The sequence below is a fragment of the Astyanax mexicanus genome, unplaced genomic scaffold (assembly GCF_023375975.1).
Source record: "Astyanax mexicanus isolate ESR-SI-001 unplaced genomic scaffold, AstMex3_surface scaffold_46, whole genome shotgun sequence".
Taxonomy (NCBI): domain Eukaryota; kingdom Metazoa; phylum Chordata; class Actinopteri; order Characiformes; family Acestrorhamphidae; genus Astyanax; species Astyanax mexicanus.
Genome location: NW_026040056.1, coordinates 40,229 through 60,000, shown reverse-complemented (window position 1 = coordinate 60,000; position 19,772 = coordinate 40,229). Strand labels below are relative to the sequence as shown.

Genomic DNA, 19,772 nt, shown 5'->3' with positions numbered 1-19,772 from the left:
AGTACTAACCAGGCCAAACCCTGCTTAGCTTCCGAGATCAGACGAGATCGGGCGTTCTCAGGGTAGTGTGACCGTAAGCCATTGCAGAGCTCTCATCAAGACTACTTATGCAACTTCATCTATGTTGGGTTTCAGATAACAAACTAGTAATGTATAACAAGACCATGGTAATGGAAGCAAGAGGGGAAAAGCTTACAGCACCTGGTATTCCCAGGTGGTCTCCCATCCAAGTACTAACCAGGCCAAACCCTGCTTAGCTTCCGAGATCAGACGAGATCGGGCGTTTTCAGGGTAGTGTGACCGTAAGCCATTGCAGAGCTCTCATCAAGACTACTTATGCAACTTCATCTATGTTGGGTTTCAGATAACAAACTAGTAATGTATAACAAGACCATGGTAATGGAAGCAAGAGGGGAAAAGCTTACAGCACCTGGTATTCCCAGGTGGTCTCCCATCCAAGTACTAACCAGGCCAAACCCTGTTTAGCTTCCGAGATCAGACGAGATCGGGCTTTCTCAGGGTAGTGTGACCGTAAGCCATTGCAGAGCTCTCATCAAGACTACTTATGCAACTTCATCTATGTTGGGTTTCAGATAACAAACTAGTAATGTATAACAAGACCATGGTAATGGAAGCAAGAGGGGAAAAGCTTACAGCACCTGGTATTCCCAGGTGGTCTCCCATCCAAGTACTAACCAGGCCAAACCCTGCTTAGCTTCCGAGATCAGACGAGATCGGGCGTTCTCAGGGTAGTGTGACCGTAAGCCATTGCAGAGCTCTCATCAAGACTACTTATGCAACTTCATCTATGTTGGGTTTCAGATAACAAACTAGTAATGTATAACAAGACCATGGTAATGGAAGCAAGAGGGGAAAAGCTTACAGCACCTGGTATTCCCAGGTGGTCTCCCATCCAAGTACTAACCAGGCCAAACCCTGCTTAGCTTCCGAGATCAGACGAGATCGGGCGTTCTCAGGGTAGTGTGACCGCAAGCCATTGCAGAGCTCTCATCAAGACTACTTATGCAACTTCATCTATGTTGGGTTTCAGATAACAAACTAGTAATGTATAACAAGACCATGGTAATGGAAGCAAGAGGGGAAAAGCTTACAGCACCTGGTATTCCCAGGTGGTCTCCCATCCAAGTACTAACCAGGCCAAACCCTGCTTAGCTTCCGAGATCAGACGAGATCGGGCGTTCTCAGGGTAGTGTGACCGTAAGCCATTGCAGAGCTCTCATCAAGACTACTTATGCAACTTCATCTATGTTGGGTTTCAGATAACAAACTAGTAATGTATAACAAGACCATGGTAATGGAAGCAAGAGGGGAAAAGCTTACAGCACCTGGTATTCCCAGGTGGTCTCCCATCCAAGTACTAACCAGGCCAAACCCTGCTTAGCTTCCGAGATCAGACGAGATCGGGCGTTCTCAGAGTAGTGTGACCGTAAGCCATTGCAGAGCTCTCATCAAGACTACTTATGCAACTTCATCTATGTTGGGTTTCAGATAACAAACTAGTAATGTATAACAAGACCATGGTAATGGAAGCAAGAGGGGAAAAGCTTACAGCACCTGGTATTCCCAGGTGGTCTCCCATCCAAGTACTAACCAGGCCAAACCCTGCTTAGCTTCCGAGATCAGACGAGATCGGGCGTTCTCATGGTAGTGTGACCGTAAGCCATTGCAGAGCTCTCATCAAGACTACTTATGCAACTTCATCTATGTTGGGTTTCAGATAAAAAACTAGTAATGTATAACAAGACCATGGTAATGGAAGCAAGAGGGGAAAAGCTTACAGCACCTGGTATTCCCAGGTGGTCTCCCATCCAAGTACTAACCAGGCCAAACCCTGCTTAGCTTCCGAGATCAGACGAGATCGGGCGTTCTCAGGGTAGTGTGACCGTAAGCCATTGCAGAGCTCTCATCAAGACTACTTATGCAACTTCATCTATGTTGGGTTTCACATAACAAACTAGTAATGTATAACAAGACCATGGTAATGGAAGCAAGAGGGGAAAAGCTTACAGCACCTGGTATTCCCAGGTGGTCTCCCATCCAAGTACTAACCAGGCCAAACCCTGCTTAGCTTCCGAGATCAGACGAGATCGGGCGTTCTCAGGGTAGTGTGACCGCAAGCCATTGCAGAGCTCTCATCAAGACTACTTATGCAACTTCATCTATGTTGGGTTTCAGATAACAAACTAGTAATGTATAACAAGACCATGGTAATGGAAGCAAGAGGGGAAAAGCTTACAGCACCTGGTATTCCCAGGTGGTCTCCCATCCAAGTACTAACCAGGCCAAACCCTGCTTAGCTTCCGAGATCAGACGAGATCGGGCGTTCTCAGGGTAGTGTGACCGTAAGCCATTGCAGAGCTCTCATCAAGACTACTTATGCAACTTCATCTATGTTGGGTTTCAGATAACAAACTAGTAATGTATAACAAGACCATGGTAATGGAAGCAAGAGGGGAAAAGCTTACAGCACCTGGTATTCCCAGGTGGTCTCCCATCCAAGTACTAACCAGGCCAAACCCTGCTTAGCTTCCGAGATCAGACGAGATCGGGCGTTCTCAGGGTAGTGTAACCGTAAGCCATTGCAGAGCTCTCATCAAGACTACTTATGCAACTTCATCTATGTTGGGTTTCAGATAACAAACTAGTAATGTATAACAAGACCATGGTAATGGAAGCAAGAGGGGAAAAGCTTACAGCACCTGGTATTCCCAGGTGGTCTCCCATCCAAGTACTAACCAGGCCAAACCCTGCTTAGCTTCCGAGATCAGACGAGATCGGGCGTTCTCAGGGTAGTGTGACCGTAAGCCATTGCAGAGCTCTCATCAAGACTACTTATGCAACTTCATCTATGTTGGGTTTCAGATAACAAACTAGTAATGTATAACAAGACCATGGTAATGGAAGCAAGAGGGGAAAAGCTTACAGCACCTGGTATTCCCAGGTGGTCTCCCATCCAAGTACTAACCAGGCCAAACCCTGCTTAGCTTCCGAGATCAGACGAGATCGGGCGTTCTCAGAGTAGTGTGACCGTAAGCCATTGCAGAGCTCTCATCAAGACTACTTATGCAACTTCATCTATGTTGGGTTTCAGATAACAAACTAGTAATGTATAACAAGACCATGGTAATGGAAGCAAGAGGGGAAAAGCTTACAGCACCTGGTATTCCCAGGTGGTCTCCCATCCAAGTACTAACCAGGCCAAACCCTGCTTAGCTTCCGAGATCAGACGAGATCGGGCGTTCTCAGGGTAGTGTGACCGTAAGCCATTGCAGAGCTCTCATCAAGACTACTTATGCAACTTCATCTATGTTGGGTTTCAGATAAAAAACTAGTAATGTATAACAAGACCATGGTAATGGAAGCAAGAGGGGAAAAGCTTACAGCACCTGGTATTCCCAGGTGGTCTCCCATCCAAGTACTAACCAGGCCAAACCCTGCTTAGCTTCCGAGATCAGACGAGATCGGGCGTTCTCAGGGTAGTGTGACCGTAAGCCATTGCAGAGCTCTCATCAAGACTACTTATGCAACTTCATCTATGTTGGGTTTCACATAACAAACTAGTAATGTATAACAAGACCATGGTAATGGAAGCAAGAGGGGAAAAGCTTACAGCACCTGGTATTCCCAGGTGGTCTCCCATCCAAGTACTAACCAGGCCAAACCCTGCTTAGCTTCCGAGATCAGACGAGATCGGGCGTTCTCAGGGTATTGTGACCGTAAGCCATTGCAGAGCTCTCATCAAGACTACTTATGCAACTTCATCTATGTTGGGTTTCAGATAACAAACTAGTAATGTATAACAAGACCATGGTAATGGAAGCAAGAGGGGAAAAGCTTACAGCACCTGGTATTCCCAGGTGGTCTCCCATCCAAGTACTAACCAGGCCAAACCCTGCTTAGCTTCCGAGATCAGACGAGATCGGGCGTTCTCAGGGTAGTGTGACCGTAAGCCATTGCAGAGCTCTCATCAAGACTACTTATGCAACTTCATCTATGTTGGGTTTCAGATAACAAACTAGTAATGTATAACAAGACCATGGTAATGGAAGCAAGAGGGGAAAAGCTTACAGCACCTGGTATTCCCAGGTGGTCTCCCATCCAAGTACTAACCAGGCCAAACCCTGCTTAGCTTCCGAGATCAGACGAGATCGGGCGTTCTCAGGGTAGTGTGACCGTAAGCCATTGCAGAGCTCTCATCAAGACTACTTATGCAACTTCATCTATGTTGGGTTTCAGATAACAAACTAGTAATGTATAACAAGACCATTGTAATGGAAGCAAGAGGGGAAAAGCTTACAGCACCTGGTATTCCCAGGTGGTCTCCCATCCAAGTACTAACCAGGCCAAACCCTGCTTAGCTTCCGAGATCAGACGAGATCGGGCGTTCTCAGGGTAGTGTGACCGTAAGCCATTGCAGAGCTCTCATCAAGACTACTTATGCAACTTCATCTATGTTGGGTTTCAGATAACAAGCTAGTAATGTATAACAAGACCATGGTAATGGAAGCAAGAGGGGAAAAGCTTACAGCACCTGGTATTCCCAGGTGGTCTCCCATCCAAGTACTAACCAGGCCAAACCCTGCTTAGCTTCCGAGATCAGACGAGATCGGGCGTTCTCTGGGTAGTGTGACCGTAAGCCATTGCAGATCTCTCATCAAGACTACTTATGCAACTTCATCTATGTTGGGTTTCAGATAACAAACTAGTAATGTATAACAAGACCATGGTAATGGAAGCAAGAGGGGAAAAGCTTACAGCACCTGGTATTCCCAGGTGGTCTCCCATCCAAGTACTAACCAGGCCAAACCCTGCTTAGCATCCGAGATCAGACGAGATCGGGCGTTCTCAGGGTAGTGTGACCGTAAGCCATTGCAGAGCTCTCATCAAGACTACTTATGCAACTTCATCTATGTTGGGTTTCAGATAACAAACTAGTAATGTATAACAAGACCATGGTAATGGAAGCAAGAGGGGAAAAGCTTACAGCACCTGGTATTCCCAGGTGGTCTCCCATCCAAGTACTAACCAGGCCAAACCCTGCTTAGCTTCCGAGATCAGACGAGATCGGGCGTTCTCAGGGTAGTGTGACCGTAAGCCATTGCAGAGCTCTCATCAAGACTACTTATGCAACTTCATCTATGTTGGGTTTCAGATAACAAACTAGTAATGTATAACAAGACCATGGTAATGGAAGCAAGAGGGGAAAAGCTTACAGCACCTGGTATTCCCAGGTGGTCTCCCATCCAAGTACTAACCAGGCCAAACCCTGCTTAGCTTCCGAGATCAGACGAGATCGGGCGTTCTCAGGGTAGTGTGACCGTAAGCCATTGCAGAGCTCTCATCAAGACTACTTATGCAACTTCATCTATGTTGGGTTTCAGATAACAAACTAGTAATGTATAACAAGACCATGGTAATGGAAGCAAGAGGGGAAAAGCTTACAGCACCTGGTATTCCCAGGTGGTCTCCGATCCAAGTACTAACCAGGCCAAACCCTGCTTAGCTTCCGAGATCAGACGAGATCGGGCGTTCTCAGGGTAGTGTGACCGTAAGCCATTGCAGAGCTCTCATCAAGACTACTTATGCAACTTCATCTACGTTGGGTTTCAGATAACAAACTAGTAATGTATAACAAGACCATGGTAATGGAAGCAAGAGGGGAAAAGCTTACAGCACCTGGTATTCCCAGGTGGTCTCCCATCCAAGTACTAACCAGGCCAAACCCTGCTTAGCTTCCGAGATCAGACGAGATCGGGCGTTCTCAGGGTAGTGTGACCGTAAGCCATTGCAGAGCTGTCATCAAGACTACTTATGCAACTTCATCTATGTTGGGTTTCAGATAACAAACTAGTAATGTATAACAAGACCATGGTAATGGAAGCAAGAGGGGAAAAGCTTACAGCACCTGGTATTCCCAGGTGGTCTCCCATCCAAGTACTAACCAGGCCAAACCCTGCTTAGCTTCCGAGATCAGACGAGATCGGGCGTTCTCAGGGTAGTGTGACCGTAAGCCATTGCAGAGCTCTCATCAAGACTACTTATGCAACTTCATCTATGTTGGGTTTCAGATAACAAACTAGTAATGTATAACAAGACCATGGTAATGGAAGCAAGAGGGGAAAAGCTTACAGCACCTGGTATTCCCAGGTGGTCTCCCATCCAAGTACTAACCAGGCCAAACCCTGCTTAGCTTCCGAGATCAGACGAGATCGGGCGTTCTCAGGGTAGTGTGACCGTAAGCCATTGCAGAGCTCTCATCAAGACTACTTATGCAACTTCATCTATGTTGGGTTTCAGATAACAAACTAGTAATGTATAACAAGACCATGGTAATGGAAGCAAGAGGGGAAAAGCTTACAGCACCTGGTATTCCCAGGTGGTCTCCCATCCAAGCACTAACCAGGCCAAACCCTGCTTAGCTTCCGAGATCAGACGAGATCGGGCGTTCTCAGGGTAGTGTGACCGTAAGCCATTGCAGAGCTCTCATCAAGACTACTTATGCAACTTCATCTATGTTGGGTTTCAGATAACAAACTAGTAATGTATAACAAGACCATGGTAATGGAAGCAAGAGGGGAAAAGCTTACAGCACCTGGTATTCCCAGGTGGTCTCCCATCCAAGTACTAACCAGGCCAAACCCTGCTTAGCTTCCGAGATCAGACGAGATTGGGCGTTCTCAGGGTAGTGTGACCGTAAGCCATTGCAGAGCTCTCATCAAGACTACTTATGCAACTTCATCTATGTTGGGTTTCAGATAACAAACTAGTAATGTATAACAAGACCATGGTAATGGAAGCAAGAGGGGAAAAGCTTACAGCACCTGGTATTCCCAGGTGGTCTCCCATCCAAGTACTAACCAGGCCAAACCCTGCTTAGCTTCCGAGATCAGACGAGATCGGGCATTCTCAGGGTAGTGTGACCGTAAGCCATTGCAGAGCTCTCATCAAGACTACTTATGCAACTTCATCTATGTTGGGTTTCAGATAACAAACTAGTAATGTATAACAAGACCATGGTAATGGAAGCAAGAGGGGAAAAGCTTACAGCACCTGGTATTCCCAGGTGGTCTCCCATCCAAGTACTAACCAGGCCAAACCCTGCTTAGCTTCCGAGATCAGACGAGATCGGGCGTTCTCAGGGTAGTGTGACCGTAAGCCATTGCAGAGCTCTCATCAAGACTACTTATGCAACTTCATCTATGTTGGGTTTCAGATAACAAACTAGTAATGTATAACAAGACCATGGTAATGGAAGCAAGAGGGGAAAAGCTTACAGCACCTGGTATTCCCAGGTGGTCTCCCATCCAAGTACTAACCAGGCCAAACCCTGCTTAGCTTCCGAGATCAGACGAGATCGGGCGTTCTCAGGGTAGTGTGACCGTAAGCCATTGCAGAGCTCTCATCAAGACTACTTATGCAACTTCATCTATGTTGGGTTTCAGATAACAAACTAGTAATGTATAACAAGACCATGGTAATGGAAGCAAGAGGGGAAAAGCTTACAGCACCTGGTATTCCCAGGTGGTCTCCCATCCAAGTACTAACCAGGCCAAACCCTGCTTAGCTTCCGAGATCAGACGAGATCGGGCGTTCTCAGGGTAGTGTGACCGTAAGCCGTTGCAGAGGTCTCATCAAGACTACTTATGCAACTTCATCTATGTTGGGTTTCAGATAACAAACTAGTAATGTATAACAAGACCATGGTAATGGAAGCAAGAGGGGAAAAGCTTACAGCACCTGGTATTCCCAGGTGGTCTCCCATCCAAGTACTAACCAGGCCAAACCCTGCTTAGCTTCCGAGATCAGACGAGATCGGGCTTTCTCAGGGTAGTGTGACCGTAAGCCATTGCAGAGCTCTCATCAAGACTACTTATGCAACTTCATCTATGTTGGGTTTCAGATAACAAACTAGTAATGTATAACAAGACCATGGTAATGGAAGCAAGAGGGGAAAAGCTTACAGCACCTGGTATTCCCAGGTGGTCTCCCATCCAAGTACTAACCAGGCCAAACCCTGCTTAGCTTCCGAGATCAGACGAGATCGGGCGTTCTCAGGGTAGTGTGACCGTAAGCCATTGCAGAGCTCTCATCAAGACTACTTATGCAACTTCATCTATGTTGGGTTTTTAGATAACAAACTAGTAATGTATAACAAGACCATGGTAATGGAAGCAAGAAGGGAAAAGCTTACAGCACCTGGTATTCCCAGGTGGTCTCCCATCCAAGTACTAACCAGGCCAAACCCTGCTTAGCTTCCGAGATCAGACGAGATCGGGCGTTCTCAGGGTAGTGTGACCGTAAGCCATTGCAGAGCTCTCATCAAGACTACTTATGCAACTTCATCTATGTTGGGTTTCAGATAACAAACTAGTAATGTATAACAAGACCATGGAAATGGAAGCAAGAGGGGAAAAGCTTACAGCACCTGGTATTCCCAGGTGGTCTCCCATCCAAGTACTAACCTGGCCAAACCCTGATTAGCTGCCGAGATCAGACGAGATCGGGCGTTCTCAGGGTAGTGTGACCGTAAGCCATTGCAGAGCTCTCATCAAGACTACTTATGCAACTTCATCTATGTTGGGTTTCAGATAACAAACTAGTAATGTATAACAAGACCATGGTAATGGAAGCAAGAGGGGAAAAGCTTACAGCACCTGGTATTCCCAGGTGGTCTCCCATCCAAGTACTAACCAGGCCAAACCCTGCTTAGCTTCCGAGATCAGACGAGATCGGGCGTTCTCAGGGTAGTGTGACCGTAAGCCATTGCAGAGCTCTCATCAAGACTACTTATGCAACTTCATCTATGTTGGGTTTCAGATAACAAACTAGTAATGTATAACAAGACCATGGTAATGGAAGCAAGAGGGAAAAAGCTTACAGCTCCTGGTATTCCCAGGTGGTCTCCCATCCAAGTACTAACCAGGCCAAACCCTGCTTAGCTTCCGAGATCAGACGAGATCGGGCGTTCTCAGGGTAGTGTGACCGTAAGCCATTGCAGAGCTCTCATCAAGACTACTTATGCAACTTCATCTATGTTGGGTTTCAGATAACAAACTAGTAATGTATAACAAGACCATGGTAATGGAAGCAAGAGGGGAAAAGCTTACAGCACCTGGTATTCCCAGGTGGTCTCCCATCCAAGTACTAACCAGGCCAAACCCTGCTTAGCTTCCGAGATCAGACGAGATCGGGCGTTCTCAGGGTAGTGTGACCGTAAGCCATTGCAGAGCTCTCATCAAGACTACTTATGCAACTTCATCTATGTTGGGTTTCAGATAACAAACTAGTAATGTATAACAAGACCATGGTAATGGAAGCAAGAGGGGAAAAGCTTACAGCACCTGGTATTCCCAGGTGGTCTCCCATCCAAGTACTAACCAGGCCAAACCCTGCTTAGCTTCCGAGATCAGACGAGATCGGGCGTTCTCAGGGTAGTGTGACCGTAAGCCATTGCAGAGCTCTCATCAAGACTACTTATGCAACTTCATCTATGTTGGGTTTCAGATAACAAACTAGTAATGTATAACAAGACCATGGTAATGGAAGCAAGAGGGGAAAAGCTTACAGCACCTGGTATTCCCAGGTGGTCTCCCATCCAAGTACTAACCAGGCCAAACCCTGCTTAGCTTCCGAGATCAGACGAGATCGGGCGTTCTCAGGGTAGTGTGACCGTAAGCCATTGCAGGGCTCTCATCAAGACTACTTATGCAACTTCATCTATGTTGGGTTTCAGATAACAAACTAGTAATGTATAACAAGACCATGGCAATGGAAGCAAGAGGGGAAAAGCTTACAGCACCTGGTATTCCCAGGTGGTCTCCCATCCAAGTACTAACCAGGCCAAACCCTGCTTAGCTTCCGAGATCAGACGAGATCGGGCTTTCTCAGAGTAGTGTGACCGTAAGCCATTGCAGAGCTCTCATCAAGACTGCTTATGCAACTTCATCTATGTTGGGTTTCAGATAACAAACTAGTAATGTATAACAAGACCATGGTAATGGAAGCAAGAGGGGAAAAGCTTACAGCACCTGGTATTCCCAGGTGGTCTCCCATCCAAGTACTAACCAGGCCAAACCCTGCTTAGCTTCCGAGATCAGACGAGATCGGGCGTTCTCAGGGTAGTGTGACCGTAAGCCATTGCAGAGCTCTCATCAAGACTACTTATGCAACTTCATCTATGTTGGGTTTCAGATAACAAACTAGTAATGTATAACAAGACCATGGTAATGGAAGAAAGAGGGGGAAAAGCTTACAGCACCTGGTATTCCCAGGTGGTCTCCCATCCAAGTACTAACCAGGCCAAACCCTGCTTAGCTTCCGAGATCAGACGAGATCGGGCGTTCTCAGGGTAGTGTGACCGTAAGCCATTGCAGAGCTCTCATCAAGACTACTTATGCAACTTCATCTATGTTGGGTTTCAGATAACAAACTAGTAATGTATAACAAGACCATGGTAATGGAAGCAAGAGGGGAAAAGCTTACAGCACCTGGTATTCCCAGGTGGTCTCCCATCCAAGTACTAACCAGGCCAAACCCTGCTTAGCTTCCGAGATCAGACGAGATCGGGCGTTCTCAGGGTAGTGTGACCGTAAGCCATTGCAGAGCTCTCATCAAGACTACTTATGCAACTTCATCTATGTTGGGTTTCAGATAACAAACTAGTAATGTATAACAAGACCATGGTAATGGAAGCAAGAGGGGAAAAGCTTACAGCACCTGGTATTCCCAGGTGGTCTCCCATCCAAGTACTAACCAGGCCAAACCCTGCTTAGCTTCCGAGATCAGACGAGATCGGGCGTTCTCAGGGTAGTGTGACCGTAAGCCATTGCAGAGCTCTCATCAAGACTACTTATGCAACTTCATCTATGTTGGGTTTCAGATAACAAACTAGTAATGTATAACAAGACCATGGTAATGGAAGCAAGAGGGGAAAAGCTTACAGCACCTGGTATTCCCAGGTGGTCTCCCATCCAAGTACTAACCAGGCCAAACCCTGCTTAGCTTCCGAGATCAGACGAGATCGGGCGTTCTCAGGGTAGTGTGACCGTAAGCCATTGCAGAGCTCTCATCAAGACTACTTATGCAACTTCATCTATGTTGGGTTTCAGATAACAAACTAGTAATGTATAACAAGACCATGGTAATGGAAGCAAGAGGGGAAAAGCTTACAGCACCTGGTATTCCCAGGTGGTCTCCCATCCAAGTACTAACCAGGCCAAACCCTGCTTAGCTTCCGAGATCAGACGAGATCGGGCGTTCTCAGGGTAGTGTGACCGTAAGCCATTGCAGAGCTCTCATCAAGACTACTTATGCAACTTCATCTATGTTGGGTTTCAGATAACAAACTAGTAATGTATAACAAGACCATGGTAATGGAAGCAAGAGGGGAAAAGCTTACAGCACCTGGTATTCCCAGGTGGTCTCCCATCCAAGTACTAACCAGGCCAAACCCTGCTTAGCTTCCGAGATCAGACGAGATCGGGCGTTCTCAGGGTAGTGTGACCGTAAGCCATTGCAGAGCTCTCATCAAGACTACTTATGCAACTTCATCTATGTTGGGTTTCAGATAACAAACTAGTAATGTATAACAAGACCATGGTAATGGAAGCAAGAGGGGAATAGCTTACAGCACCTGGTATTCCCAGGTGGTCTCCCATCCAAGTACTAACCAGGCCAAACCCTGCTTAGCTTTCGAGATCAGACGAGATCGGGCGTTCTCAGGGTAGTGTGACCGTAAGCCATTGCAGAGCTCTCATCAAGACTACTTATGCAACTTCATCTATGTTGGGTTTCAGATAACAAACTAGTAATGTATAACAAGACCATGGTAATGGAAGCAAGAGGGGAAAAGCTTACAGCACCTGGTATTCCCAGGTGGTCTCCCATCCAAGTACTAACCAGGCCAAACCCTGCTTAGCTTCCGAGATCAGACGAGATCGGGCGTTCTCAGGGTAGTGTGACCGTAAGCCATTGCAGAGCTCTCATCAAGACTACTTATGCAACTTCATCTATGTTGGGTTTCAGATAACAAACTAGTAATGTATAACAAGACCATGGTAAAGGAAGCAAGAGGGGAAAAGCTTACAGCACCTGGTATTCCCAGGTGGTCTCCCATCCAAGTACTAACCAGGCCAAACCCTGCTTAGCTTCCGAGATCAGACGAGATCGGGCGTTCTCAGGGTAGTGTGACCGTAAGCCATTGCAGAGCTCTCATCAAGACTACTTATGCAACTTCATCTATGTTGGGTTTCAGATAACAAACTAGTAATGTATAACAAGACCATGGTAATGGAAGCAAGAGGGGAAAAGCTTACAGCACCTGGTATTCCCAGGTGGTCTCCCATCCAAGTACTAACCAGGCCAAACCCTGCTTAGCTTCCGAGATCAGACGAGATCGGGCGTTCTCAGGGTAGTGTGACCGTAAGCCATTGCAGAGCTCTCATCAAGACTACTTATGCAACTTCATCTATGTTGGGTTTCAGATAACAAACTAGTAATGTATAACAAGACCATGGTAATGGAAGCAAGAGGGGAAAAGCTTACAGCACCTGGTATTCCCAGGTGGTCTCCCATCCAAGTACTAACCAGGCCAAACCCTGCTTAGCTTCCGAGATCAGACGAGATCGGGCGTTCTCAGGGTAGTGTGACCGTAAGCCATTGCAGAGCTCTCATCAAGACTACTTATGCAACTTCATCTATGTTGGGTTTCAGATAACAAACTAGTAATGTATAACAAGACCATGGTAAAGGAAGCAAGAGGGGAAAAGCTTACAGCACCTGGTATTCCCAGGTGGTCTCCCATCCAAGTACTAACCAGGCCAAACCCTGCTTAGCTTCCGAGATCAGACGAGATCGGGCGTTCTCAGGGTAGTGTGACCGTAAGCCATTGCAGAGCTCTCATCAAGACTACTTATGCAACTTCATCTATGTTGGGTTTCAGATAACAAACTAGTAATGTATAACAAGACCATGGTAATGGAAGCAAGAGGGGAAAAGCTTACAGCACCTGGTATTCCCAGGTGGTCTCCCATCCAAGTACTAACCAGGCCAAACCCTGCTTAGCTTCCGAGATCAGACGAGATCGGGCGTTCTCAGGGTAGTGTGACCGTAAGCCATTGCAGAGCTCTCATCAAGACTACTTATGCAACTTCATCTATGTTGGGTTTCAGATAACAAACTAGTAATGTATAACAAGACCATGGTAATGGAAGCAAGAGGGGAAAAGCTTACAGCACCTGGTATTCCCAGGTGGTCTCCCATCCAAGTACTAACAAGGCCAAACCCTGCTTAGCTTCCGAGATCAGACGAGATCGGGCGTTCTCAGGGTAGTGTGACCGTAAGCCATTGCAGAGCTCTGATCAAGACTACTTATGCAACTTCATCTATGTTGGGTTTCAGATAACAAACTAGTAATGTATAACAAGACCATGGTAATGGAAGCAAGAGGGGAAAAGCTTACAGCACCTGGTATTCCCAGGTGGTCTCCCATCCAAGCACTAACCAGGCCAAACCCTGCTTAGCTTCCGAGATCAGACGAGATCGGGCGTTCTCAGGGTAGTGTGACCGTAAGCCATTGCAGAGCTCTCATCAAGACTACGTATGCAACTTCATCTATGTTGGGTTTCAGATAACAAACTAGTAATGTATAACAAGACCATGGTAATGGAAGCAAGAGGGGAAAAGCTTACAGCACCTGGTATTCCCAGGTGGTCTCCCATCCAAGTACTAACCAAGCCAAACCCTGCTTAGCTTCCGAGATCAGACGAGATCGGGCGTTCTCAGGGTAGTGTGACCGTAAGCCATTGCAGAGCTCTCATCAAGACTACTTATGCAACTTCATCTATGTTGGGTTTCAGATAACAAACTAGTAATGTATAACAAGACCATGGTAATGGAAGCAAGAGGGGAAAAGCTTACAGCACCTGGTATTCCCAGGTGGTCTCCCATCCAAGTACTAACCAGGCCAAACCCTGCTTAGCTTCCGAGATCAGACGAGATCGGGCGTTCTCAGGGTAGTGTGACCGTAAGCCATTGCAGAGCTCTCATCAAGACTACTTATGCAACTTCATCTATGTTGGGTTTCAGATAACAAACTAGTAATGTATAACAAGACCATGGTAATGGAAGCAAGAGGGGAAAAGCTTACAGCACCTGGTATTCCCAGGTGGTCTCCCATCCAAGTACTAACCAGGCCAAACCCTGCTTAGCTTCCGAGATCAGACGAGATCGGGCGTTCTCAGGGTAGTGTGACCGTAAGCCATTGCAGAGCTCTCATCAAGACTACTTATGCAACTTCATCTATGTTGGGTTTCAGATAACAAACTAGTAATGTATAACAAGACCATGGTAATGGAAGCAAGAGGGGTAAAGCTTACAGCACCTGGTATTCCCAGGTGGTCTCCCATCCAAGTACTAACCAGGCCAAACCCTGCTTAGCTTCCGAGATCAGACGAGTTCGGGCGTTCTCAGGGTAGTGTGACCGTAAGCCATTGCAGAGCTCTCATCAAGACTACTTATGCAACTTCATCTATGTTGGGTTTCAGATAACAAACTAGTAATGTATAACAAGACCATGGTAATGGAAGCAAGAGGGGAAAAGCTTACAGCACCTGGTATTCCCAGTTGGTCTCCCATCCAAGTACTAACAAGGCCAAACCCTGCTTAGCTTCCGAGATCAGACGAGATCGGGCGTTCTCAGGGTAGTGTGACCGTAAGCCATTGCAGAGCTCTCATCAAGACTACTTATGCAACTTCATCTATGTTGGGTTTCAGATAACAAACTAGTAATGTATAACAAGACCATGGTAATGGAAGCAAGAGGGGAAAAGCTTACAGCACCTGGTATTCCCAGGTGGTCTCCCATCCAAGCACTAACCAGGCCAAACCCTGCTTAGCTTCGAGATCAGACGAGATCGGGCGTTCTCAGGGTAGTGTGACCGTAAGCCATTGCAGAGCTCTCATCAAGACTACTTATGCAACTTCATCTATGTTGGGTTTCAGATAACAAACTAGTAATGTATAACAAGACCATGGTAATGGAAGCAAGAGGGGAAAAGCTTACAGCACCTGGTATTCCCAGTTGGTCTCCCATCCAAGTACTAACAAGGCCAAACCCTGCTTAGCTTCCGAGATCAGACGAGATCCAGCGTTCTCAGGGTAGTGTGACCGTAAGCCATTGCAGAGCTCTCATCAAGACTACTTATGCAACTTCATCTATGTTGGGTTTCAGATAACAAACTAGTAATGTATAACAAGACCATGGTAATGGAAGCAAGAGGGGAAAAGCTTACAGCACCTGGTATTCCCAGGTGGTCTCCCATCCAAGTACTAACCAGGCCAAACCCTGCTTAGCTTCCGAGATCAGACGAGATCGGGCGTTCTCAGGGTAGTGTGACCGTAAGCCATTGCAGAGCTCTCATCAAGACTACTTATGCAACTTCATCTATGTTGGGTTTCAGATAACAAACTAGTAATGTATAACAAGACCATGGTAATGGAAGCAAGAGGGGAAAAGCTTACAGCACCTGGTATTCCCAGGTGGTCTCCCATCCAAGTACTAACCAGGCCAAAGCCTGCTTAGCTTCCTAGATCAGACGAGATCGGGCGTTCTCAGGGTAGTGTGACCGTAAGCCATTGCAGAGCTCTCATCAAGACTACTTATGCAACTTCATCTATGTTGGGTTTCAGATAACAAACTAGTAATGTATAACAAGACCATGGTAATGGAAGCAAGAGGGGAAAAGCTTACAGCACCTGGTATTCCCAGGTGGTCTCCCATCCAAGTACTAACCAGGCCAAACCCTGCTTAGCTTCCGAGATCAGACGAGATCGGGCGTTCTCAGGGTAGTGTGACCGTAAGCCATTGCAGAGCTCTCATCAAGACTACTTATGCAACTTCATCTATGTTGGGTTTCAGATAACAAACTAGTAATGTATAACAAGACCATGGTAATGGAAGCAAGAGGGGAAAAGCTTACAGCACCTGGTATTCCCAGGTGGTCTCCCATCCAAGTACTAACCAGGCCAAACCCTGCTTAGCTTCCGAGATCAGACGAGATCGGGCGTTCTCAGGGTAGTGTGACCGTAAGCCATTGCAGAGCTCTCATCAAGACTACTTATGCAACTTCTTCTATGTTGGGTTTCAGATAACAAACTAGTAATGTATAACAAGACCATGGTAATGGAAGCAAGAGGGGAAAAGCTTACAGCACCTGGTATTCCCAGGTGGTCTCCCATCCAAGTACTAACCAGGCCAAACCCTGCTTAGCTTCCGAGATCAGACGAGATCGGGCGTTCTCAGGGTAGTGTGACCGTAAGCCATTGCAGAGCTCTCATCAAGACTACTTATGCAACTTCATCTATGTTGGGTTTCAGATAACAAACTAGTAATGTATAACAAGACCATGGTAATGGAAGCAAGAGGGGAAAAGCTTACAGCACCTGGTATTCCCAGGTGGTCTCCCATCCAAGTACTAACCAGGCCAAACCCTGCTTAGCTTCCGAGATCAGACGAGATCGGGCGTTCTCAGGGTAGTGTGACCGTAAGCCATTGCAGAGCTCTCATCAAGACTACTTATGCAACTTCATCTATGTTGGGTTTCAGATAACAAACTAGTAATGTATAACAAGACCATGGTAATGGAAGCAAGAGGGGAAAAGCTTACAGCACCTGGTATTCCCAGGTGGTCTCCCATCCAAGTACTAACCAGGCCAAACCCTGCTTAGCTTCCGAGATCAGACGAGATCGGGCGTTCTCAGGGTAGTGTGACCGTAAGCCATTGCAGAGCTCTCATCAAGACTACTTATGCAACTTCATCTATGTTGGGTTTCAGATAACAAACTAGTAATGTATAACAAGACCATGGTAATGGAAGCAAGAGGGGAAAAGCTTACAGCACCTGGTATTCCCAGGTGGTCTCCCATCCAAGTACTAACCAGGCCAAACCCTGCTTAGCTTCCGAGATCAGACGAGATCGGGCGTTCTCAGGGTAGTGTGACCGTAAGCCATTGCAGAGCTCTCATCAAGACTACTTATGCAACTTCATCTATGTTGGGTTTCAGATAACAAACTAGTAATGTATAACAAGACCATGGTAATGGAAGCAAGAGGGGAAAAGCTTACAGCACCTGGTATTCCCAGGTGGTCTCCCATCCAAGTACTAACCAGGCCAAACCCTGCTTAGCTTCCGAGATCAGACGAGATCGGGCGTTCTCAGGGTAGTGTGACCGTAAGCCATTGCAGAGTTCTCATCAAGACTACTTATGCAACTTCATCTATGTTGGGTTTCAGATAACAAACTAGTAATGTATAACAAGACCATGGTAATGGAAGCAAGAGGGGAAAAGCTTACAGCACCTGGTATTCCCAGGCTGTCTCCCATCCAAGTACTAACCAGGCCAAACCCTGCTTAGCTTCCGAGATCAGACGAGATCGGGCGTTCTCAGGGTAGTGTGACCGTAAGCCATTGCAGAGCTCTCATCAAGACTACTTATGCAACTTCATCTATGTTGGGTTTCAGATAACAAACTAGTAATGTATAACAAGACCATGGTAATGGAAGCAAGAGGGGAAAAGCTTACAGCACCTGGTATTCCCAGGTGGTCTCCCATCCAAGTACTAACCAGGCCAAACCCTGCTTAGCTTCCGAGATCAGACGAGATCGGGCGTTCTCAGGGTAGTGTGACCGTAAGCCATTGCAGAGCTCTCATCAAGACTACTTATGCAACTTCATCTATGTTGGGTTTCAGATAACAAACTAGTAATGTATAACAAGACCATGGTAATGGAAGCAAGAGGGGAAAAGCTTACAGCACCTGGTATTCCCAAGGTGGTCTCCCATCCAAGTACTAACCAGGCCAAACCCTGCTTAGCTTCCGAGATCAGACGAGATCGGGCGTTCTCAGGGTAGTGTGACCGTAAGCCATTGCAGAGCTCTCATCAAGACTACTTATGCAACTTCATCTATGTTGGGTTTCAGATAACAAACTAGTAATGTATAACAAGACCATGGTAATGGAAGCAAGAGGGGAAAAGCTTACAGCACCTGGTATTCCCAGGTGGTCTCCCATCCAAGTACTAACCAGGCCAAACCCTGCTTAGCTTCCGAGATCAGACGAGATCGGGCGTTCTCAGGGTAGTGTGACCGTAAGCCATTGCAGAGCTCTCATCAAGACTACTTATGCAACTTCATCTATGTTGGGTTTCAGATAACAAACTAGTAATGTATAACAAGACCATGGTAATGGAAGCAAGAGGGGAAAAGCTTACAGCACCTGGTATTCCCAGGTGGTCTCCCATCCAAGTACTAACCAGGCCAAACCCTGCTTAGCTTCCGAGATCAGACGAGATCGGGCGTTCTCAGGGTAGTGTGACCGTAAGCCATTGCAGAGCTCTCATCAAGACTACTTATGCAACTTCATCTATGTTGGGTTTCAGATAACAAACTAGTAATGTATAACAAGACCATGGTAATGGAAGCAAGAGGGGAAAAGCTTACAGCACCTGGTATTCCCAGGTGGTCTCCCATCCAAGTACTAACCAGGCCAAATCCTGCTTAGCTTCCGAGATCAGACGAGATCGGGCGTTCTCAGGGTAGTGTGACCGTAAGCCATTGCAGAGCTCTCATCAAGACTACTTATGCAACTTCATCTATGTTGGGTTTCAGATAACAAACTAGTAATGTATAACAAGACCATGGTAATGGAAGCAAGAGGGGAAAAGCTTACAGCACCTTTTATTCCGGTAACGCTTTCTTTTACAGTACCCTAAGTTCTAGGTATTAACCAGGTAATAGTGAGGTACAAACTCGGAAGTACTAAGTAATTATTTTTGGTAACAAGATGGTAAGTACCAGGAAAGTATTGCCTAATTACACTGAAATGTTTAGGTATTAACCAGGTAATAGTGAGGTACAAACTCGGAAATACTAAGTAATTATTTTGGGTAACAAGATGGTAAGTACCAGAAAAGTCTTGCCTAATTACACTGAAATGGAACTAGGTAATAAACAGGTACATGGGTGGTACAAAGTCCAAAGTACTAGGTAATTATGTTGGTTAACAAGATGGTAAGAACCAGACAGTTCAATTTAATTACACTGAAATATCTCACAGGTTCTAGGTAATAACCAGGTAAGTGTGAGGTACTAACCCCAGTAACATGATGATAAGTACCAATATAGTCTCCTTACCCTGATATACCTCACAGGTTCTAGCTAATAACCAGGTAAGTGTGAGGTACTAACCCCAGTAACATGATGATAAGTACCAATACAGTCTCCTTACCCTGAAATATCTCGCAGGTTCTAGGTAATAACCAGGTAAGTGTGAGGTACTAACCCCAGTAACATGATGATAAGTACCAATACAGTCTCCTTACCCTGAAATATCTCGCAGGTTCTAGGTAATAACCAGGTAAGTGTGAGGTACTAACCCCAGTAACATGATGATAAGTACCAATACTGTTCATTTTAATCAGTCTCTATTTATTTGACTGAGAAATCCCTAAAAATGAATTTAAGGTTTATAGAGTGGAATTCTTCACTAGGAAGACAGCACAGGAATGGAATACTTGGCCATATGTTTAAAGACATTAGAGCATGTTACAAGGTTTAAGGGTGAAAAAGTATACCATAAGAATAAAGTGTTGAATATGTGTATTTACCCCCTTTTTAAACATAATTTGTAGAATAAGGTCTTACATGTTAAATATATATATATATATATATATATTTAACTTATATATATAAATT

At 46.0% G+C, this 19,772-nt stretch overlaps 80 non-coding genes and 2 pseudogenes across 80 annotated transcripts in view; all 82 read right to left on the bottom strand.

Annotated features, from left to right (window-relative positions):
- Nucleotides 1-79, bottom strand: part of LOC125795743 (5S ribosomal RNA) — a 119-nt gene extending 40 nt beyond the window's left edge. Inside the window, exon 1 of the ribosomal RNA XR_007434735.1 lies at nucleotides 1-79. This exon is cut by the window's left edge and continues 40 nt beyond it. This is a non-coding gene — a ribosomal RNA (5S ribosomal RNA).
- Nucleotides 80-189: 110 nt separating this feature from the next.
- LOC125795264 (5S ribosomal RNA) lies at nucleotides 190-308 on the bottom strand. The gene has a single exon (XR_007434256.1). It is a non-coding gene; the product is annotated as a 5S ribosomal RNA (ribosomal RNA).
- A 110-nt stretch (nucleotides 309-418) lies between these two features.
- On the bottom strand, nucleotides 419-537 carry LOC125796202 (5S ribosomal RNA). The gene has a single exon (XR_007435194.1). It is a non-coding gene; the product is annotated as a 5S ribosomal RNA (ribosomal RNA).
- Nucleotides 538-647: 110 nt separating this feature from the next.
- Nucleotides 648-766, bottom strand: LOC125796340 (5S ribosomal RNA). The gene has a single exon (XR_007435332.1). It is a non-coding gene; the product is annotated as a 5S ribosomal RNA (ribosomal RNA).
- Nucleotides 767-876: 110 nt separating this feature from the next.
- LOC125795819 (5S ribosomal RNA) lies at nucleotides 877-995 on the bottom strand. Its single transcript, XR_007434811.1, has one exon. It is a non-coding gene; the product is annotated as a 5S ribosomal RNA (ribosomal RNA).
- A 110-nt stretch (nucleotides 996-1,105) lies between these two features.
- Nucleotides 1,106-1,224, bottom strand: LOC125796329 (5S ribosomal RNA). Its single transcript, XR_007435321.1, has one exon. It is a non-coding gene; the product is annotated as a 5S ribosomal RNA (ribosomal RNA).
- A 110-nt stretch (nucleotides 1,225-1,334) lies between these two features.
- LOC125795825 (5S ribosomal RNA) lies at nucleotides 1,335-1,453 on the bottom strand. Its single transcript, XR_007434817.1, has one exon. It is a non-coding gene; the product is annotated as a 5S ribosomal RNA (ribosomal RNA).
- Nucleotides 1,454-1,563: 110 nt separating this feature from the next.
- On the bottom strand, nucleotides 1,564-1,682 carry LOC125795998 (5S ribosomal RNA). The gene has a single exon (XR_007434990.1). It is a non-coding gene; the product is annotated as a 5S ribosomal RNA (ribosomal RNA).
- Nucleotides 1,683-1,792: 110 nt separating this feature from the next.
- On the bottom strand, nucleotides 1,793-1,911 carry LOC125796317 (5S ribosomal RNA). The gene has a single exon (XR_007435309.1). It is a non-coding gene; the product is annotated as a 5S ribosomal RNA (ribosomal RNA).
- A 110-nt stretch (nucleotides 1,912-2,021) lies between these two features.
- Nucleotides 2,022-2,140, bottom strand: LOC125795818 (5S ribosomal RNA). The gene has a single exon (XR_007434810.1). It is a non-coding gene; the product is annotated as a 5S ribosomal RNA (ribosomal RNA).
- Nucleotides 2,141-2,250: 110 nt separating this feature from the next.
- On the bottom strand, nucleotides 2,251-2,369 carry LOC125796306 (5S ribosomal RNA). Its single transcript, XR_007435298.1, has one exon. It is a non-coding gene; the product is annotated as a 5S ribosomal RNA (ribosomal RNA).
- A 110-nt stretch (nucleotides 2,370-2,479) lies between these two features.
- On the bottom strand, nucleotides 2,480-2,598 carry LOC125795811 (5S ribosomal RNA). The gene has a single exon (XR_007434803.1). It is a non-coding gene; the product is annotated as a 5S ribosomal RNA (ribosomal RNA).
- A 110-nt stretch (nucleotides 2,599-2,708) lies between these two features.
- LOC125796295 (5S ribosomal RNA) lies at nucleotides 2,709-2,827 on the bottom strand. The gene has a single exon (XR_007435287.1). It is a non-coding gene; the product is annotated as a 5S ribosomal RNA (ribosomal RNA).
- A 110-nt stretch (nucleotides 2,828-2,937) lies between these two features.
- On the bottom strand, nucleotides 2,938-3,056 carry LOC125795824 (5S ribosomal RNA). Its single transcript, XR_007434816.1, has one exon. It is a non-coding gene; the product is annotated as a 5S ribosomal RNA (ribosomal RNA).
- A 110-nt stretch (nucleotides 3,057-3,166) lies between these two features.
- LOC125796284 (5S ribosomal RNA) lies at nucleotides 3,167-3,285 on the bottom strand. The gene has a single exon (XR_007435276.1). It is a non-coding gene; the product is annotated as a 5S ribosomal RNA (ribosomal RNA).
- Nucleotides 3,286-3,395: 110 nt separating this feature from the next.
- LOC125796273 (5S ribosomal RNA) lies at nucleotides 3,396-3,514 on the bottom strand. Its single transcript, XR_007435265.1, has one exon. It is a non-coding gene; the product is annotated as a 5S ribosomal RNA (ribosomal RNA).
- A 110-nt stretch (nucleotides 3,515-3,624) lies between these two features.
- Nucleotides 3,625-3,743, bottom strand: LOC125796174 (5S ribosomal RNA). Its single transcript, XR_007435166.1, has one exon. It is a non-coding gene; the product is annotated as a 5S ribosomal RNA (ribosomal RNA).
- A 110-nt stretch (nucleotides 3,744-3,853) lies between these two features.
- Nucleotides 3,854-3,972, bottom strand: LOC125796262 (5S ribosomal RNA). Its single transcript, XR_007435254.1, has one exon. It is a non-coding gene; the product is annotated as a 5S ribosomal RNA (ribosomal RNA).
- Nucleotides 3,973-4,082: 110 nt separating this feature from the next.
- Nucleotides 4,083-4,201, bottom strand: LOC125796251 (5S ribosomal RNA). The gene has a single exon (XR_007435243.1). It is a non-coding gene; the product is annotated as a 5S ribosomal RNA (ribosomal RNA).
- A 110-nt stretch (nucleotides 4,202-4,311) lies between these two features.
- On the bottom strand, nucleotides 4,312-4,430 carry LOC125796240 (5S ribosomal RNA). Its single transcript, XR_007435232.1, has one exon. It is a non-coding gene; the product is annotated as a 5S ribosomal RNA (ribosomal RNA).
- A 110-nt stretch (nucleotides 4,431-4,540) lies between these two features.
- On the bottom strand, nucleotides 4,541-4,659 carry LOC125796005 (5S ribosomal RNA). Its single transcript, XR_007434997.1, has one exon. It is a non-coding gene; the product is annotated as a 5S ribosomal RNA (ribosomal RNA).
- A 110-nt stretch (nucleotides 4,660-4,769) lies between these two features.
- On the bottom strand, nucleotides 4,770-4,888 carry LOC125795968 (5S ribosomal RNA). Its single transcript, XR_007434960.1, has one exon. It is a non-coding gene; the product is annotated as a 5S ribosomal RNA (ribosomal RNA).
- Nucleotides 4,889-4,998: 110 nt separating this feature from the next.
- LOC125796229 (5S ribosomal RNA) lies at nucleotides 4,999-5,117 on the bottom strand. Its single transcript, XR_007435221.1, has one exon. It is a non-coding gene; the product is annotated as a 5S ribosomal RNA (ribosomal RNA).
- A 110-nt stretch (nucleotides 5,118-5,227) lies between these two features.
- On the bottom strand, nucleotides 5,228-5,346 carry LOC125796218 (5S ribosomal RNA). Its single transcript, XR_007435210.1, has one exon. It is a non-coding gene; the product is annotated as a 5S ribosomal RNA (ribosomal RNA).
- Nucleotides 5,347-5,456: 110 nt separating this feature from the next.
- LOC125796236 (5S ribosomal RNA) lies at nucleotides 5,457-5,575 on the bottom strand. The gene has a single exon (XR_007435228.1). It is a non-coding gene; the product is annotated as a 5S ribosomal RNA (ribosomal RNA).
- A 110-nt stretch (nucleotides 5,576-5,685) lies between these two features.
- Nucleotides 5,686-5,804, bottom strand: LOC125796206 (5S ribosomal RNA). Its single transcript, XR_007435198.1, has one exon. It is a non-coding gene; the product is annotated as a 5S ribosomal RNA (ribosomal RNA).
- Nucleotides 5,805-5,914: 110 nt separating this feature from the next.
- LOC125796195 (5S ribosomal RNA) lies at nucleotides 5,915-6,033 on the bottom strand. Its single transcript, XR_007435187.1, has one exon. It is a non-coding gene; the product is annotated as a 5S ribosomal RNA (ribosomal RNA).
- Nucleotides 6,034-6,143: 110 nt separating this feature from the next.
- Nucleotides 6,144-6,262, bottom strand: LOC125796184 (5S ribosomal RNA). The gene has a single exon (XR_007435176.1). It is a non-coding gene; the product is annotated as a 5S ribosomal RNA (ribosomal RNA).
- A 110-nt stretch (nucleotides 6,263-6,372) lies between these two features.
- On the bottom strand, nucleotides 6,373-6,491 carry LOC125796101 (5S ribosomal RNA). Its single transcript, XR_007435092.1, has one exon. It is a non-coding gene; the product is annotated as a 5S ribosomal RNA (ribosomal RNA).
- A 110-nt stretch (nucleotides 6,492-6,601) lies between these two features.
- Nucleotides 6,602-6,720, bottom strand: LOC125796161 (5S ribosomal RNA). The gene has a single exon (XR_007435153.1). It is a non-coding gene; the product is annotated as a 5S ribosomal RNA (ribosomal RNA).
- A 110-nt stretch (nucleotides 6,721-6,830) lies between these two features.
- Nucleotides 6,831-6,949, bottom strand: LOC125795841 (5S ribosomal RNA). Its single transcript, XR_007434833.1, has one exon. It is a non-coding gene; the product is annotated as a 5S ribosomal RNA (ribosomal RNA).
- Nucleotides 6,950-7,059: 110 nt separating this feature from the next.
- Nucleotides 7,060-7,178, bottom strand: LOC125796173 (5S ribosomal RNA). Its single transcript, XR_007435165.1, has one exon. It is a non-coding gene; the product is annotated as a 5S ribosomal RNA (ribosomal RNA).
- Nucleotides 7,179-7,288: 110 nt separating this feature from the next.
- On the bottom strand, nucleotides 7,289-7,407 carry LOC125796162 (5S ribosomal RNA). The gene has a single exon (XR_007435154.1). It is a non-coding gene; the product is annotated as a 5S ribosomal RNA (ribosomal RNA).
- A 110-nt stretch (nucleotides 7,408-7,517) lies between these two features.
- Nucleotides 7,518-7,636, bottom strand: LOC125796151 (5S ribosomal RNA). The gene has a single exon (XR_007435143.1). It is a non-coding gene; the product is annotated as a 5S ribosomal RNA (ribosomal RNA).
- A 110-nt stretch (nucleotides 7,637-7,746) lies between these two features.
- On the bottom strand, nucleotides 7,747-7,865 carry LOC125796039 (5S ribosomal RNA). The gene has a single exon (XR_007435031.1). It is a non-coding gene; the product is annotated as a 5S ribosomal RNA (ribosomal RNA).
- Nucleotides 7,866-7,975: 110 nt separating this feature from the next.
- On the bottom strand, nucleotides 7,976-8,094 carry LOC125796140 (5S ribosomal RNA). The gene has a single exon (XR_007435132.1). It is a non-coding gene; the product is annotated as a 5S ribosomal RNA (ribosomal RNA).
- A 111-nt stretch (nucleotides 8,095-8,205) lies between these two features.
- Nucleotides 8,206-8,324, bottom strand: LOC125796128 (5S ribosomal RNA). The gene has a single exon (XR_007435120.1). It is a non-coding gene; the product is annotated as a 5S ribosomal RNA (ribosomal RNA).
- Nucleotides 8,325-8,434: 110 nt separating this feature from the next.
- On the bottom strand, nucleotides 8,435-8,553 carry LOC125796043 (5S ribosomal RNA). The gene has a single exon (XR_007435035.1). It is a non-coding gene; the product is annotated as a 5S ribosomal RNA (ribosomal RNA).
- Nucleotides 8,554-8,663: 110 nt separating this feature from the next.
- Nucleotides 8,664-8,782, bottom strand: LOC125796117 (5S ribosomal RNA). The gene has a single exon (XR_007435109.1). It is a non-coding gene; the product is annotated as a 5S ribosomal RNA (ribosomal RNA).
- Nucleotides 8,783-8,892: 110 nt separating this feature from the next.
- On the bottom strand, nucleotides 8,893-9,011 carry LOC125795919 (5S ribosomal RNA). Its single transcript, XR_007434911.1, has one exon. It is a non-coding gene; the product is annotated as a 5S ribosomal RNA (ribosomal RNA).
- A 110-nt stretch (nucleotides 9,012-9,121) lies between these two features.
- LOC125796105 (5S ribosomal RNA) lies at nucleotides 9,122-9,240 on the bottom strand. The gene has a single exon (XR_007435097.1). It is a non-coding gene; the product is annotated as a 5S ribosomal RNA (ribosomal RNA).
- Nucleotides 9,241-9,350: 110 nt separating this feature from the next.
- LOC125796092 (5S ribosomal RNA) lies at nucleotides 9,351-9,469 on the bottom strand. Its single transcript, XR_007435084.1, has one exon. It is a non-coding gene; the product is annotated as a 5S ribosomal RNA (ribosomal RNA).
- A 110-nt stretch (nucleotides 9,470-9,579) lies between these two features.
- LOC125796081 (5S ribosomal RNA) lies at nucleotides 9,580-9,698 on the bottom strand. Its single transcript, XR_007435073.1, has one exon. It is a non-coding gene; the product is annotated as a 5S ribosomal RNA (ribosomal RNA).
- A 110-nt stretch (nucleotides 9,699-9,808) lies between these two features.
- On the bottom strand, nucleotides 9,809-9,927 carry LOC125796210 (5S ribosomal RNA). The gene has a single exon (XR_007435202.1). It is a non-coding gene; the product is annotated as a 5S ribosomal RNA (ribosomal RNA).
- A 110-nt stretch (nucleotides 9,928-10,037) lies between these two features.
- On the bottom strand, nucleotides 10,038-10,156 carry LOC125796070 (5S ribosomal RNA). Its single transcript, XR_007435062.1, has one exon. It is a non-coding gene; the product is annotated as a 5S ribosomal RNA (ribosomal RNA).
- Nucleotides 10,157-10,267: 111 nt separating this feature from the next.
- On the bottom strand, nucleotides 10,268-10,386 carry LOC125796059 (5S ribosomal RNA). Its single transcript, XR_007435051.1, has one exon. It is a non-coding gene; the product is annotated as a 5S ribosomal RNA (ribosomal RNA).
- A 110-nt stretch (nucleotides 10,387-10,496) lies between these two features.
- On the bottom strand, nucleotides 10,497-10,615 carry LOC125796048 (5S ribosomal RNA). Its single transcript, XR_007435040.1, has one exon. It is a non-coding gene; the product is annotated as a 5S ribosomal RNA (ribosomal RNA).
- Nucleotides 10,616-10,725: 110 nt separating this feature from the next.
- On the bottom strand, nucleotides 10,726-10,844 carry LOC125796037 (5S ribosomal RNA). Its single transcript, XR_007435029.1, has one exon. It is a non-coding gene; the product is annotated as a 5S ribosomal RNA (ribosomal RNA).
- Nucleotides 10,845-10,954: 110 nt separating this feature from the next.
- LOC125796026 (5S ribosomal RNA) lies at nucleotides 10,955-11,073 on the bottom strand. Its single transcript, XR_007435018.1, has one exon. It is a non-coding gene; the product is annotated as a 5S ribosomal RNA (ribosomal RNA).
- A 110-nt stretch (nucleotides 11,074-11,183) lies between these two features.
- Nucleotides 11,184-11,302, bottom strand: LOC125796015 (5S ribosomal RNA). The gene has a single exon (XR_007435007.1). It is a non-coding gene; the product is annotated as a 5S ribosomal RNA (ribosomal RNA).
- Nucleotides 11,303-11,412: 110 nt separating this feature from the next.
- On the bottom strand, nucleotides 11,413-11,531 carry LOC125796004 (5S ribosomal RNA). The gene has a single exon (XR_007434996.1). It is a non-coding gene; the product is annotated as a 5S ribosomal RNA (ribosomal RNA).
- Nucleotides 11,532-11,641: 110 nt separating this feature from the next.
- LOC125795939 (5S ribosomal RNA) lies at nucleotides 11,642-11,760 on the bottom strand. The gene has a single exon (XR_007434931.1). It is a non-coding gene; the product is annotated as a 5S ribosomal RNA (ribosomal RNA).
- A 110-nt stretch (nucleotides 11,761-11,870) lies between these two features.
- Nucleotides 11,871-11,989, bottom strand: LOC125795993 (5S ribosomal RNA). Its single transcript, XR_007434985.1, has one exon. It is a non-coding gene; the product is annotated as a 5S ribosomal RNA (ribosomal RNA).
- A 110-nt stretch (nucleotides 11,990-12,099) lies between these two features.
- On the bottom strand, nucleotides 12,100-12,218 carry LOC125795981 (5S ribosomal RNA). The gene has a single exon (XR_007434973.1). It is a non-coding gene; the product is annotated as a 5S ribosomal RNA (ribosomal RNA).
- A 110-nt stretch (nucleotides 12,219-12,328) lies between these two features.
- Nucleotides 12,329-12,447, bottom strand: LOC125795970 (5S ribosomal RNA). The gene has a single exon (XR_007434962.1). It is a non-coding gene; the product is annotated as a 5S ribosomal RNA (ribosomal RNA).
- Nucleotides 12,448-12,557: 110 nt separating this feature from the next.
- LOC125795959 (5S ribosomal RNA) lies at nucleotides 12,558-12,676 on the bottom strand. The gene has a single exon (XR_007434951.1). It is a non-coding gene; the product is annotated as a 5S ribosomal RNA (ribosomal RNA).
- A 110-nt stretch (nucleotides 12,677-12,786) lies between these two features.
- Nucleotides 12,787-12,905, bottom strand: LOC125795948 (5S ribosomal RNA). Its single transcript, XR_007434940.1, has one exon. It is a non-coding gene; the product is annotated as a 5S ribosomal RNA (ribosomal RNA).
- A 110-nt stretch (nucleotides 12,906-13,015) lies between these two features.
- Nucleotides 13,016-13,134, bottom strand: LOC125795937 (5S ribosomal RNA). Its single transcript, XR_007434929.1, has one exon. It is a non-coding gene; the product is annotated as a 5S ribosomal RNA (ribosomal RNA).
- A 110-nt stretch (nucleotides 13,135-13,244) lies between these two features.
- Nucleotides 13,245-13,363, bottom strand: LOC125796179 (5S ribosomal RNA). The gene has a single exon (XR_007435171.1). It is a non-coding gene; the product is annotated as a 5S ribosomal RNA (ribosomal RNA).
- Nucleotides 13,364-13,473: 110 nt separating this feature from the next.
- LOC125796100 (5S ribosomal RNA) lies at nucleotides 13,474-13,592 on the bottom strand. The gene has a single exon (XR_007435091.1). It is a non-coding gene; the product is annotated as a 5S ribosomal RNA (ribosomal RNA).
- A 110-nt stretch (nucleotides 13,593-13,702) lies between these two features.
- Nucleotides 13,703-13,821, bottom strand: LOC125795857 (5S ribosomal RNA). Its single transcript, XR_007434849.1, has one exon. It is a non-coding gene; the product is annotated as a 5S ribosomal RNA (ribosomal RNA).
- Nucleotides 13,822-13,931: 110 nt separating this feature from the next.
- LOC125795926 (5S ribosomal RNA) lies at nucleotides 13,932-14,050 on the bottom strand. Its single transcript, XR_007434918.1, has one exon. It is a non-coding gene; the product is annotated as a 5S ribosomal RNA (ribosomal RNA).
- A 110-nt stretch (nucleotides 14,051-14,160) lies between these two features.
- LOC125795915 (5S ribosomal RNA) lies at nucleotides 14,161-14,279 on the bottom strand. The gene has a single exon (XR_007434907.1). It is a non-coding gene; the product is annotated as a 5S ribosomal RNA (ribosomal RNA).
- A 110-nt stretch (nucleotides 14,280-14,389) lies between these two features.
- LOC125795924 (5S ribosomal RNA) lies at nucleotides 14,390-14,508 on the bottom strand. The gene has a single exon (XR_007434916.1). It is a non-coding gene; the product is annotated as a 5S ribosomal RNA (ribosomal RNA).
- Nucleotides 14,509-14,618: 110 nt separating this feature from the next.
- LOC125796271 (5S ribosomal RNA) lies at nucleotides 14,619-14,737 on the bottom strand. The gene has a single exon (XR_007435263.1). It is a non-coding gene; the product is annotated as a 5S ribosomal RNA (ribosomal RNA).
- A 110-nt stretch (nucleotides 14,738-14,847) lies between these two features.
- Nucleotides 14,848-14,965, bottom strand: LOC125796374 (5S ribosomal RNA; annotated as a pseudogene).
- Nucleotides 14,966-15,075: 110 nt separating this feature from the next.
- Nucleotides 15,076-15,194, bottom strand: LOC125796384 (5S ribosomal RNA; annotated as a pseudogene).
- A 110-nt stretch (nucleotides 15,195-15,304) lies between these two features.
- On the bottom strand, nucleotides 15,305-15,423 carry LOC125795904 (5S ribosomal RNA). The gene has a single exon (XR_007434896.1). It is a non-coding gene; the product is annotated as a 5S ribosomal RNA (ribosomal RNA).
- Nucleotides 15,424-15,533: 110 nt separating this feature from the next.
- On the bottom strand, nucleotides 15,534-15,652 carry LOC125796337 (5S ribosomal RNA). The gene has a single exon (XR_007435329.1). It is a non-coding gene; the product is annotated as a 5S ribosomal RNA (ribosomal RNA).
- A 110-nt stretch (nucleotides 15,653-15,762) lies between these two features.
- LOC125795893 (5S ribosomal RNA) lies at nucleotides 15,763-15,881 on the bottom strand. The gene has a single exon (XR_007434885.1). It is a non-coding gene; the product is annotated as a 5S ribosomal RNA (ribosomal RNA).
- A 110-nt stretch (nucleotides 15,882-15,991) lies between these two features.
- On the bottom strand, nucleotides 15,992-16,110 carry LOC125795882 (5S ribosomal RNA). Its single transcript, XR_007434874.1, has one exon. It is a non-coding gene; the product is annotated as a 5S ribosomal RNA (ribosomal RNA).
- A 110-nt stretch (nucleotides 16,111-16,220) lies between these two features.
- Nucleotides 16,221-16,339, bottom strand: LOC125795870 (5S ribosomal RNA). Its single transcript, XR_007434862.1, has one exon. It is a non-coding gene; the product is annotated as a 5S ribosomal RNA (ribosomal RNA).
- A 110-nt stretch (nucleotides 16,340-16,449) lies between these two features.
- LOC125795859 (5S ribosomal RNA) lies at nucleotides 16,450-16,568 on the bottom strand. The gene has a single exon (XR_007434851.1). It is a non-coding gene; the product is annotated as a 5S ribosomal RNA (ribosomal RNA).
- Nucleotides 16,569-16,678: 110 nt separating this feature from the next.
- LOC125795848 (5S ribosomal RNA) lies at nucleotides 16,679-16,797 on the bottom strand. The gene has a single exon (XR_007434840.1). It is a non-coding gene; the product is annotated as a 5S ribosomal RNA (ribosomal RNA).
- Nucleotides 16,798-16,907: 110 nt separating this feature from the next.
- LOC125795837 (5S ribosomal RNA) lies at nucleotides 16,908-17,026 on the bottom strand. Its single transcript, XR_007434829.1, has one exon. It is a non-coding gene; the product is annotated as a 5S ribosomal RNA (ribosomal RNA).
- Nucleotides 17,027-17,136: 110 nt separating this feature from the next.
- On the bottom strand, nucleotides 17,137-17,255 carry LOC125795826 (5S ribosomal RNA). Its single transcript, XR_007434818.1, has one exon. It is a non-coding gene; the product is annotated as a 5S ribosomal RNA (ribosomal RNA).
- A 110-nt stretch (nucleotides 17,256-17,365) lies between these two features.
- LOC125796243 (5S ribosomal RNA) lies at nucleotides 17,366-17,484 on the bottom strand. The gene has a single exon (XR_007435235.1). It is a non-coding gene; the product is annotated as a 5S ribosomal RNA (ribosomal RNA).
- A 110-nt stretch (nucleotides 17,485-17,594) lies between these two features.
- LOC125795815 (5S ribosomal RNA) lies at nucleotides 17,595-17,713 on the bottom strand. The gene has a single exon (XR_007434807.1). It is a non-coding gene; the product is annotated as a 5S ribosomal RNA (ribosomal RNA).
- A 110-nt stretch (nucleotides 17,714-17,823) lies between these two features.
- On the bottom strand, nucleotides 17,824-17,943 carry LOC125796224 (5S ribosomal RNA). The gene has a single exon (XR_007435216.1). It is a non-coding gene; the product is annotated as a 5S ribosomal RNA (ribosomal RNA).
- Nucleotides 17,944-18,053: 110 nt separating this feature from the next.
- LOC125795804 (5S ribosomal RNA) lies at nucleotides 18,054-18,172 on the bottom strand. Its single transcript, XR_007434796.1, has one exon. It is a non-coding gene; the product is annotated as a 5S ribosomal RNA (ribosomal RNA).
- Nucleotides 18,173-18,282: 110 nt separating this feature from the next.
- LOC125795793 (5S ribosomal RNA) lies at nucleotides 18,283-18,401 on the bottom strand. Its single transcript, XR_007434785.1, has one exon. It is a non-coding gene; the product is annotated as a 5S ribosomal RNA (ribosomal RNA).
- Nucleotides 18,402-18,511: 110 nt separating this feature from the next.
- LOC125796032 (5S ribosomal RNA) lies at nucleotides 18,512-18,630 on the bottom strand. The gene has a single exon (XR_007435024.1). It is a non-coding gene; the product is annotated as a 5S ribosomal RNA (ribosomal RNA).
- Between the last annotated feature and the right edge of the window lie 1,142 nt (nucleotides 18,631-19,772).